Source organism: Sinocyclocheilus anshuiensis, unplaced genomic scaffold (assembly GCF_001515605.1).
Source record: "Sinocyclocheilus anshuiensis isolate Anshui unplaced genomic scaffold, SAMN03320099.WGS_v1.1 scaffold955, whole genome shotgun sequence".
In the NCBI taxonomy this organism is placed as follows: Eukaryota; Metazoa; Chordata; class Actinopteri; order Cypriniformes; family Cyprinidae; genus Sinocyclocheilus; species Sinocyclocheilus anshuiensis.
Window position 1 is genome coordinate 1,033,892 of NW_015546094.1, and position 13,324 is coordinate 1,047,215.

The following is a 13,324-nucleotide window of genomic DNA, read 5'->3' on the forward strand; positions in this document are numbered from 1 at the left end:
AAAACAACAGATAAAAAAACTACAGTAATCTTTGGCTATTTTACCAGCATTATCTACTGGATCTCAGAATAATTTGCTGTACTTTGTACACACATTTTAAATGAGGGTGATTTCAAAACAAACATTTGAACACACAATCCAATTAACTTTTGCTTATGTTACTTGGTTTCAAACAGCAAACCCTTACACTCCCTGTACAAAATGTAATATTATAACGCCTATATTTGTCTCGTGATTGTTTAATGTTCTTTTAATAAAAAAAACCTTGTTTATAAAAAAAAAAATCTTTGGTTACAACTGTGCTAACATTGTTAGCTAAGATAGCAGCGTTGTTTGCCGACAGCAATGGTTTTCGTGTACTCTGCAGTGAACAAGTCCAAAATATTACACCGTTGATGGGATGCTAATGGATTTTAAAAACTCATTAAACACGCAATGTACTTTAAACTTTCGCACTAAACATTTTCTGTTAACTTGTAGAACCTGTCAGTAATGTAACCACTTTTGTAAGCATGACAAACCTGGTGGAGTTTAACGACACCGTGACGTTCACGACGTTCACATGCTCCGCCAGCGGAACGCCATTGAGGTTTTCACGGCAGAACGGAAGCTCTATAGTCACAGCGGGAGGAAGAGTTGAGCTCAGGAACGGTGGACGAGAGCTCTTCATCAATGGTGTTTCGCGCTACGACGAAGGACCGTTCAAGTGTCTTGTGGAAAACAACATCAGCAAAGCAGGGACTAATCAAATGAATCTAAACATAAGCTGTGAGTATGATAGCACACTGATGATTTCACTATAGCACTGAAGCAGTATCCCTTCAATGGGCATGGATGGGCAGCTGACAATAACTGAGTGCCTAATTCATGTTTCAAAAGCTCAACTGAATTGGTTTTATGCGTTTAGATGGGCCCAGTAACCTAGCAGTGACAGCCTCGCCAGAAAAAGAGGCATACGTTTCTGGTTCAGACATTTTTCTGTCATGTTCTGCTGACTCCAAACCGACAGCTTCTTTCTACTGGATGTACAACAGCAATCATCTGAATGTCTATGGTTCAAGTTATAACCTTAGAAACACAACTCAGAACATAAGTGGACAGTACGCCTGCATTGCCAAAAATGCAGTCATGCTCAGTTCTGTTGCAGTGACAAAAAAAGATTCAAATAGTTGGTGAGAACACACGTACACTAAATATGTTTTTATAAATTTCTAATGATTATTCTTGTGATCTTTTTTATCTCCAGTACATTTTTTTTCTTTATTTAGATCCTATATCATCAGTGACAGTGAATCCAGCAGGCTCTCCAGTAGAAGGCAATGCTTTTAATCTAAGATGTAATGTTGTGGGGCCAGTGGACTCCATTCATTGGATGAAGAATGGAACATACCTGGGTGCCGATGATATGATCACTTTCTTCAATAACTCAATCTTGAGCTTTTACCATCTCGTTCTTAGTGATGACAGACTGTACCAGTGTGCTAGTAGTAATGCTGTCAGCAACATGACCAGCGAGGCCTACAATCTTATGGTCAACTGTGAGTATGATATTTCCAGAACATCCATGTTTCTTGTTATTGTATAGATTAAGATGGGGTAAGATGTCCTCCCACCTTTAATTTTTCTCTTGCCTATAGATAAATGGTCATGAAAAGTCATCTCTACACATTTATTGAATGGTTATGCTTTGGGGTGGCTCAATACCACTTTTTCAGAACCGATCCCAATCCGATACCAAAAATTCTGAGTATCTACCGATCCGATACCAGCGCAGTTTTTTTTTAAATCAGTGTAGAATTTCTATACCACAATGTGTGTTGAACCGATCATCACTCTTTTATGTGTTACACACAATACTAAATATAGACAACTTTCTTATAAAGAAAAAATAACAAACAGAAAAAATATATATCATAATCTATGACAAAAATACTATTATAAACTAGGTTAGTGGATAATTCAGTAGCAAATGTTACTCTAAAAAAGGAATTTTGTGTGCACAATCATTTGATAAAATCGAAACTTTTAGTGAAAAAAAAAACATTATTTAGTGGGGAACAAATAAAAGTGAATGTGCTGGACTAAATCTGGTAAAATGTTACACATTACTCTTTGTATGGTTGTAAAATACATTCATGAAAAAAGTAATATATTTATATATAGTAAATATATAGGGCCTACTATAACATTAAAAGACATTTCTTTTAAATGTATAGCACAGTAATGAGGCAGCAACATATGATAGATAAGACGAAAAAGAAAGGCTATTAATAATATGTCATTGTGCAAAAGTATTATGATACGAAAGGCTCCAATACAGAGCGGCACAAAGAGCTTATGCGCATCCCGTGCGCAGAATGATGTGCTTGAAGCAACACGGAGTCACAGCTCGCAGGCACAGCGCTCCGCATAGAAAAGTTCAAAGCACAAAGGGAAGAGACATTGATGCATAGTGTATTAAATCTGTGCGATAGTTTATTGAGCCTTTTCTTTTAACAGTTTTAAATCTCAGTTACTGTGCTTGTGAAAAACAATTCATAGTGCTACTCCAGTGTTGTGATCTAACACGGTAGAAATGAACTCGATTTAGAAACAAACTCCAGCAAAATAAAGTCCTTTTATGCAAAACCAATTATCTTTATTTACAGATGAAGTATAATATTGGGAACATTAAATATCAGAATATCGGATCCGCGCACCCCTTTATTAAAGGTGGGGTAAGTGATTTTTGGTAGCCAATGTTGATATTTCAAATCACCTGCGAGCGGCGCGGTGTGAGAAAATACTATAGAACTCATTATAATCAGTGATGCGGTCTACACTGGATGCGGCGCGACACGACAAATCCCCGACAGAAAACTGCTGCTGCGTTCTATTTATGACAAATTTCAAATGATTTTCAACGGTCGCTTTGTCGTGTCCAGTGTAGACAGACTTTAGCTGTTGCGGCGCGGCGTGGCGCGACAACTGTCGCGTCTGGTGTAGACACGGTGTTACTCACCTATCGAGAAGAAACAAAGCAGCCTCAGCGTCCGATCCATTAGATAATAGTGATCTGTGAATTTTATGTTATATTAAATGTATCTATAATTATTATTTATAAATAATTTATTTAGTTAGATGTGCATTTCTAACATCTACTGTATCAATCTATAACATTATTCTTCATAGCCTATATAGGCCAATTGAGTTGAATCATTTAATTTGAATCCATAGTATTTTATAATTCATACTCTAAATTGGACACTGTTATTTGATTTTGTCTGTCGGTTTTGTCTGTTATTGAACTAAAACATGTACATGCACATCAAATATTTGATTTACTATTTTACATTAATGACACTTTAAAAAAAAAGAAATTATACTTTGGGAGTCTTCTTGCCCCAGGTAGGGAACCATCTTACCCCAGTAATGCAGCAAGATACCGCTCTTGCACGTTTTCTGTTTTGTGCAAGACAACTAATCAAAGCAAATGTTTTCATTTATTTTCTCTTAATAATATATTGAATGATATCCTGTAAATGCATCTTCCACCATCTCACCTTATATATGAGTTCAAAATATTGGTTAAATCTGTTTGCATTTCATTGTCAGTTGCCTTGTAATGTAAAGTAAAGATAAAAATATTAAAACAGTTCATGTATTTGCTAGATGGCCCAACCAACACAGCAGCCTCTGGTCCACATATAGCAGTAGTGGGATCCAGTGTGACCTTCAGCTGTTCCTCTGTCTCTCGTCCTCAAAGTCAATACAGCTGGTATTTCAGTGGCTTAAATGTGAAAAATGGTTCAGTGTATGTGACTGCACCTCTCTCAGAAACTGATAGCAGAGAGTACACCTGCATGGCCTTCAATAACATTACAGGCAGAAGCAGCAGTGCCTCTGTGACAGCTGTATTTGGTAAGTCAATTAATTCAGTACTTTGCTTAACTGAAACCAGCAAATGCATTTGTTCTAAAGTGCGAAAATGTTTAACATCCTGGTTTTTAAAATCTAAAATGGTTGTGAATGTGATTCATAATTTTTTTGTATGAAATTTAGTTCCTGTCAGCAATGTTACGGTGAATAGGAACAATCAGCAACCAATCTTCAATCAGCCATTCACACTAACCTGCACTGCCAGTGGAGATGTTCAACACATTCAGTGGATTAAGAACGGCACAAACCTATACAGCGACAATAGGATCAATTTCACCCATAACCACTCAGTTTTGAACTTCAACCCACTCACTCTAAGCAATAATGGGCTGTATCAATGTCTAGCTAGTACTGCTGTCAACAACATGACCAGTGAGGCTTATGACCTCCAGGTCTTCTGTGAGTAAAACACCTTACTTTGACCTAGCTGCTGGGTTTTGTTCTCGTAAGCAACACTTTCGAATGTAACTTTGAGCAGAAAGTGACTTGTGCCTTATCTGTGTCTGTGCCTTACCAGATGGTCCATGGGACACAACCATCTCTGGTCCAATTGTAGGAGCTGTAGGACATAATGTGACTGTGACGAGAGGGGCGGGGCCTCGCTCCGTTCCCACGGCTCTCGGCCCCGCCCCTCTCGTCACATACAAAATCCAGGCCTGGTCCTCTCTCGTCTTTCACTGTCGTAGCTCCTCCTTTTATCCTTCCGGAGCTCCTCCGTCGGACTCGAGACCGGTGAGTGGTGCAGGTGTCACTCATTATCAATTACTCCACCGGCCTCGCTCCGTTCCCACGGCTCTCGGCCCCGCCCCCACTCGTCACAGTGACCTTCTGCTTTTCTACTGAATCTCACCCACCAAGTCGATACAGTTGGTTTTTAAACAGCACAAAGGTGGGAGAGGGTACAGTATTAACTAGAGCTCTCTCACCGGATAGTGGTGGACGCTACACATGCATGGCCTCCAATGAAATCACAGGCAACAGTAGCAATGCATCACTGGAGTTACCTTTAAGATGTGAGTTGTCATGCCTTCAAATAATGTATTTACTGTAGTGTATGAATAGTTTATAAATTTGGTTGTTCAACAGGCAGGTCAGCACATCTGTTGAGTTCTTACATAGAGTGATATTGAAAGGTCAAGTTTTTAAAAAAATATTTGTTGTGCTCTACAGAATAAAGAAATGCATACTGTACATGTTTGGAATGGCATAAGAGGGAGTAAATGATGACTGAATTTAAATTTTTGAGTGAAATATCCCTTTAAGTGATGTAATCTGTCTGATTTTTTTTTTCTGTCTACATTTTAGATCCAGTCAGCCATGTCATTCTAAATGCGGGCAATCAGCAACCAGTATTCAATCAGCCATTCACTCTGACCTGCACTGCCACAGGAGATGTTGAACACATTCAGTGGATGAAGAACAGCATGTTCCTTCATCCTCACAATGGAATCACTTTCTCCAATGACAACTCGACCTTGAGCTTCCAAAGTCTAAATCTCAATGATGATGGACATTATCAGTGTGAAGCAAGTAACGCTGTCAGCCACATGACTAGCCCTGCCTATGACCTGATGGTCAACTGTGAGTAACACAGATATATTTTTAACACGTCCACTGAATCAGTGTTCATGGGAATCATTTTCAATGTATATGGATCTTTCAGATGGTCCATGGAACACGACAGTTGTTGGCCCAAGCATGGCAGAGACGGGGTCCAATGTGACTTTCAGCTGTTCTGCAATCTCTCATCCTCATAGTCAATATAGCTGGTTCTACAACAATTCAAAGGTAGGAGATGGTCCAGTGTTTGTGAAAGCAGCTCTCTCACTAACCAATGGTGGACACTACACCTGCATGGCCTTCAATAACATCACAGGCAGCAGCAGCAATGCATCACTGGAGTTAACTGTAATTGGTAAGCTATAATTCCTTACAGTGATGTCTTTTCATGTTCTTTGAGGATCAAATTGTCTTTTTCCTATACATATTGAAAGGAATCATTTGAAAAAGTTATAAACATTTTGCTTAAGTAATAAGGAAATTCTCTCTCTACAAATGTGGCAAATTATCCAGGGCATCTGTTTGAAAGATTGGTTCAAAGAACTGACTCTTAAGAGTCATATATTTGAAAACTCCTAAAACCCTGGTGGCGCTGCAAAAAAGAACCGTCTCAAGAGAGACATTAGGTCTGTTGCATTTTTTTTTTTTTTTGGTCACCCAAGAGAACAATTCAGTAGAGACTACATAGTATTTTATGGCTTCACAGTCTGCAAAATAATAATCATTCAGTGTTTCCCCTAGGTTTGTGGCTTTTGGTTTTTGGATTTTTTAAATCAAAAATTGTCTAATTATTATTATACTAAGCATGTCTTAATTAATTAAAATCATGAAACTTAAACAATTTAACATCAAAATATTAAAAGTTTAACAAAAAATAAATGTTTACACGTTTAGGGCTTACAATAGCCTTATGATTTTCCCCCCTCATTTTTTAAGACATAAAACATTAATTTAATTGATCTTTTAATCAATGAAAATTAAACAAATTTTATATTTTGGAAAATAAGGGGGATTTAATATTACAATTAAAACATTGAAGAAATATTGTATGATTATTCCTTAAAAATAAGGTTTTAATAATTTTAGTAGTAGTAGTAGTAGCCTATTACGTACATTCTACTGAACAATAGTAATGTATTTCTGCCACAATGTCTTCAAGTTAAACCGAACTTGTATTTTGACGGGTTGATGTGAATACCTTTACATTTCTGTGTGTATATGATATGTGGATAGTTTTACTCAAATGAAACGGTCAGATGCTCATGAAGTGACTCTCAGAGCAGTTCTGGAGATGTTGTTCATGTATTTATGTCCTCATGTAGTGAGAGGGCAGACGTTAATATCACAGCAAGCGTCACACGCACTTGAGTATGCTCACAAGGTGAGTGACAAGTCTAATATTCTGTACACTCCATAGAAGCCATTGTGACAGTGGACATCACCCCCGATCATCCTATTCCTCTGGCTTCCCAAAGCCTGGAGCTCACCTGTAATGTGAAGGGAGCCTACAACAGACTCCACTGGCTTCGAAACAACCAGAATTTCCAGCCATCAGACATTTTCATCAGTTACATTTTCAGCAGATAACACCACTGTGACCTTCAAAGCCTTGCAGACTGCTGATGACGGGAGATACCAGTGCGTCGCTTCGAACGCAGTGAGACAGCATGTCAGTCAACCATACGATCTTGCGGTCATCTGTGAGTAATATAAAACATCTGTAAATTACTTTGATATAAATCTGACTTCAAAAGACTTTTATTTTGCATGAACTAAAGCTCTGTGTGTTTATTGGGCAGTTGGACCACAGAGTGTGCAGATCATTGTACGCCCTGGGATTCCCCCCGTCCTGACATGTCTGGCAGTGTCTCAGCCACCAGCTGTGTATCACTGGATCCTCGAAAACAACACAGTAGTGGGAAATGATTCTTCCATAGTACTTCCCATAAACTCTACCTTGGGCAGCAATTACACCTGTGTGGCCAAAAACCCATTGACCAGTGTGACAGTCTACACCAGCCAAGTCGTCAATTGTGAACATTAGCCCAAATTCACACACAGCAGTTAACATGCAAAATAAAAGTTAATTGATTGCCAGAAAATGCATTTTCATGCCGCGTGTTTTGAAGTAACCTAATAACAGATCATCATTTCCTGTCTTTACTCCAGACCCTGACGTTGCTGTCAGTGTCCAGGCGAGTGTGATGTTGACGGCTCTGCTAGTTCTGCTGATCCCTGTACTGGATGAATGCTCTAATACTGATATTGCTGTGAACATGCCATCTGTCTTTGAGGCCTGAATAAGGCTTGTGGATTTGTACATTTATCACTTAAAAGCAGCAAGAAAAAGTCGCACTGGCAAGATCATTCAGCCCAGATTAGTGGAACTGCTTCTTAATTTTAAAACATATTAAAACATCATGTAAAGGCAGGTATGAGCATTTATTAACCGAACACTCTTTTGGCAAGTACAAAGTAAAAAAATAAAAAAAAGGATTACATTTTAATTAATCATACTACATTATTTGCCTATATATTTATCTTCTAAAAGCTATATCATATATATGTATATTCATACATTTATTACTATCATTAATTGGACGGTAATGAATGCTATACTGTAATTAAATCTGCTGAAATTAATAAATTCTGGATTATTTTCTTACTTGTAGCTCTGGTTTTAAATCTCTATCTGGAAAAACTAATATACACAAAATTCAGGCAAATTTTATCCGAATGACCAATTATCCAAATGACCTTTCTGTTTGCTTCCCAAATGTGTCTTATATCTCACAATAGTACGATCTTTTCTTATAGAAATATTATATGCCTTCTGTGTGTGCTTATTTCCAAATTATAAATGCATTTTACACTTATTTAAAAGATCAAAACATGTGAAATGTTATACACTTTATTTATAGACCAAATAAAAGTAAACTATTCAAATTAATTTCTCTCTTTATCAACATGCTTTATTTTTAAATGCACTTGCATGTCTTTTTCCAGTATGTGCTTTTTTTTCTTTTTTTTACAATTGTAAAACCTGAATGTAGAACATTGACTAGAATAAATGTTATTGAATATAAGAGATACAAAAATAGTTCAGTATACACTACTTAAGATATGGTGTGATAAGTACATGTTTAAAATGATGGGGGTGTATAGTTGGTGAGTATAGTGACTGGGTTAAATTGGCATACTGATGCCTTTTTTCGCCTTCCTGTTTCCTCCAATCAACTGTTGGCATTTTTTAAATGTCGAAATCCTCTTCTTTAGGCACAAAGCTTTCTGCTCTTTACTGAGGATTCCTGAAAATAAAACAATAGAGATGTATGTATGTATGTATTATAACTTCCAAAAAAATAGTAACTTTTGTACAATTATTTTAAAAGCTTTCTTTTGACTCAGTGTTTCATGACCTGCTAGGTTTAACATAACAAACAAAATGGTCTGGGTAAATACAGGTTGCATGACTCACTATATTGACGTTGCAGCTCACAGGGACAGTAGTTCTGCTCCAGTGCATTTCTTCTCCCTATGGAAAACAACACATCAATCAAACTGACTAGGACTCATTTCAATACAACAAATCATTTTATACAATAAATACTTTTAAAAACACTACAAAGCACTACATTTGGGCAGCACATACTGTTAGAGAATTTCTGAACCAAAATCTACATCACCGCACATCAGAAGAACAACTAGAGACATTTAGCAACACATAAAATCAAGTGTTTTCTACAGAATTGCAAGGATCATCAGTAAATGTTTAAGGTATAAGAAAATATAAGTGATTTTGGGCTCCTAGTATGTTGTGATTCATCTAAATGTTATTTTTAAATCATTTGTTGCCATGGTGACCTCTCATGTAGGTTTCAAAAAATTCAACTTTCTGTAACCGTTTGCATAGAGAAAGAGTACTATCATCACTTACCAACGCAGCTACATGTCTTGCCCTGTTGCCTGGATATGACGTGACCTTTGACCACTGGAGATTTATTTGAATCTCCCGGCTGAGGTTGTGCTGTAATAAAGGAGTATTTAGAAACATCAAAACGTCATATAAATTATACATAGAATTTTACTTCTTTAAAACAAAATGTATTCAAATGTATTATATTACAGGATTTAACAGTAATATAACAGGTAAAATGTTTTGTAACATGACAGCAAACTAACGCAATATAAAAAATAACAATATTACAACAGAAAATGACATATAGCATGGCGTAAATGTATTAATAATTTTTTTTTTTTTTTACCTTGACAGTTGATGTTAGTGGCAGTCACCACAGCAAAGACCAGCAGAAGCACCTGGAAGTTCATTATCACAAGCACTTAGTCCGAAAATGAGAAACGTCTAAAAGAATGCTTTTAAGTCTTCAAGACTCCTGCTTTTCAAGAGAACTCTGTGTTCAAATCTAGGGTTACACAGTATTTATACGACAAAGCTCTGAATTCTGGGGCTCAAAAGCCACATCTGATTATGCCCCAACTTGTTGGATAGAATTTTAGAAATGGAAGTGTGAATGAAAAGTTGACAGCATATCTCGTTTACTGGGAACTGCCAAGATTTGTGATGAGGGCTGCATGCAATTTGGGAAAAGAAATCCATTATTTTGCCTCCTTTGTAATTCAAACTTTGATATGACCCCTCACAGATTTTTTTTTTTTAATTCTTACCATATCACATTTATAACTCAGTTTAGTTCAAAGGAGACCTATTTGGTCCGGTGCCAAATGTTCTGCATTTGAGTGTTTTATGGGAATCCGTAGTTCAGGTTTCACTAAACCTTAGAAGAAATAAATTGTCCTTTCTCTAGTCTAATAACATACTATGCGGTTACTGATGCGGCAACAGTAATATGTCATGTTAAAAACATGATGGATGTTTTTGGGAACAAGAAGACCCTGGGTCAAACTCAGGACCAAAAAAATTCCTTAACAGCTAAATGAATCAAGCATGCACACCATAATCAATCTTGTATTCACTCAGATTCATTAAACTGAAAAGACATTTTGGTCTCGCTAAAAGTATTGTATAACTGATGAACGAAAATGGAAAAACATCTTGTCTTGGTCAAGAGTTCTAACCTCAACCCATTACTAAGAATATGGCTGAAATAAAATGGTTTTATTAAGGACTTAATGACTACAGGCCTGTCGCTCTCACATCTGTGGTCATGAAGTCATTTGAGAGACTGGTCCTGGCCTACCGTAAACTGCACACTTTGTAAATAACATATCTGCACACTAATAAACATATCTGTACATTTATCTAAACAATTCATTTTTTCCTATACTTCTATTTCTGTATATAGTACATTATTACATTTTTCTAATTTTTCTTTTTTTATTATATTAGTGTTATATTACATCCCTACTGTGTTATTCCTATGTATGTCTGCACTATCATGTATGTCTGCACTATGTTTGTACTTTCTTCTACACTGGAAGCTCCTGTCGTCAAGTCAAATTCCTTGTGTGTGTAAACATACTTGGTAATAAAGCTCTTCTGATTCTGATTCTGATTAAGAAGAATGGTACAAAATTCTCCAGAATTGCTGTGCAGGTATGATTCACATTTGTAGAAAAACGTGGCGGTTTTGATATGAAACCGTATTGTGTGTTAAGCAGACTGCGAATATCAGTTCAAAGTTATGCAGAAATATAAGTGCCTTGAAGTGGGCTTTCAGATAAGATGGAATGAAGAGAAATCAGATTCTACCTGTAAATCTACCTGTCACATGCTGACATATAAGACATGTTGTGCTCGACATTTGAGTTATTAAAACTTCTAAAAAGAACTAAAGTACAGATGGGTTGTCTTGACACTCACTGATTTACAGAGATCCTGGAACTGTAATTCCATCTTCAACAGGCTGAATCACTCATCATGATCTCAAGTGTCACCTAACACTTTTTTTGTGTACACCATAACATGTCCCAGCCGAGTTTGCAAGGCTTATCAGATTGTAGTTGCCAAGAAGTATTTAACAGTACTTGTGCAGTGACACAGTATCAACTGACTTCAGTTCATACAGCTCAAGGAGACCTGTCGGTTTCAGACTGACAGCCACTGAAGAATGTTTTCTGAAAGCAGCTGTTGTTACTTTAATCACATAGATACACTCATGATTAAAGTAATTTATAAGCACATTTAATATCTAAATTTAATACATCTTGGTATTTTTTATGGCTAGTTCAGGCTGTAAAATATCATGCCCCCCCAAAAATTATATATGAATTGTTTTTTAAAGGGGTCATATGATGCAATTTCAATTTTTCCTTTCTCTTTGGAGTGTTACAAGCTGTTCGTGCATAGATAAGATCCCTAAAGTTGCAAAGACTAAAGTATCAAACTCAAAGAGATATTCTTTATAAAAGTTAAGACTTGTCCACGCCCTCCTAAAACGCTTCGTTTAAACACGCCCTCACATATGTCTACGCCACTATCTGGGAAAATTTGCATAACGCCGGCCAAATGTTTACGCAAAGAAAGAAGGCGTAACTTTTATTCTCGCTGTAGTATTGTTGCTGCCGCCGCCTTGTCGTGGAGACGCTGTGTGTTTCGTTGTGAAAGCGAAACTACTTTGTTTGGCCTTCCAAAAGAAGACACAACTAGAAATCAGTGGTTAAGTTGTATTTACAACACTGTTCCAGAACAGTTCAACCCAAATATTCAGATGTGTCCAGCGCATTTTATGGAGGACTGTTTCCTGATCCTGAGTAGAATGCCGTCTGTGCTCAAAGGCGGTTTCTATAAAGTGGGGCAATTCCAACTTTGCAAAGACAGCCTGTAAGTACGTTTTATTGGTTTTGTCTCATCGCGCCGGGACACATACAGGTACATCTCAAAAAATTAGAATATCACGAAAAAGGTCAATATTTTTTGTCACTCATTTCAGAAAGTGAAACCCATATATTATATAGATTCATTACACATAGAGTGAAATATTCCATTCCTGGTAGATGGCTGCGTTGGCTGTGGACTTCAGAAAACACAGTGGACCAACACCAGCAGTTGACATGGCAGCCCAAATCATCACTGACTGTGGAAACTTCACACTGGACTTCAAGCGACATGGTTTCTGTGCCTCTCCACTCTTCAAATGCAAATTTTACTTTCATCTGAAAAGACGACTTTGGACCACTGAGCAACAGTCCGGTTCTTTTTCTCCACAGCCCAGGTAAGACGCTTCTGACGTTGTCTCTGGTTCAGGAGCGGCTTGACACGAGGAATGCGACATTTGTAGCCCATGTCTAGGATTCGTCTGTGCGTAGTGGCTCTTGATGCGCTGACGCCAGCCTCAGTCAACTCCTTGTGAAGCTCCCCCAAATTCTTGCTGGTGCATCTTTTCCTACCACACTTTTTCCTTCCACTCAACTTTCTATGAATATGCTTGGATACAGCACTCTGTGAACAACCAGCTTCTTTAGCAATGAAATTTTGTGGCTTACCCTCCTTGTGGAGGGTGTCAATGACTTCTGTCAAGTCAGCAGTCTTCCCCATGATTGTGTAGCCTACTGACCCAGACTGAGAGACCATTTAAAGGCTCAGGAAACCTTTGCAGGTGTTTTGAGGTAATTAGCTGATTAGGGTGTGACACCATGACTTTCCAACATTGAACTTTTTCACAATATTCAAATTTTCTGAGACACTGAATTTTGGATTTTCATTATCTGTAAGCCATAATCATCAAAATTTCAAGAAATAAAGGCTTGAAATATTTCACTCTATGTGTAATGAATCTATATAATATATGGGTTCACTTTCTGAAATGAGTGACAGAAAATATTGACCTTTTTCATGATATTCTAATTTTTTGAGATGTACCTGTAT

At 37.3% G+C, this 13,324-nt stretch overlaps 1 pseudogene; it reads left to right on the plus strand.

The window, feature by feature from the left end:
* The first annotated feature begins 345 nt into the window (after window positions 1-345).
* On the plus strand, window positions 346-7,927 carry LOC107700145 (carcinoembryonic antigen-related cell adhesion molecule 5-like; annotated as a pseudogene).
* Window positions 7,928-13,324: the final 5,397 nt, after the last annotated feature.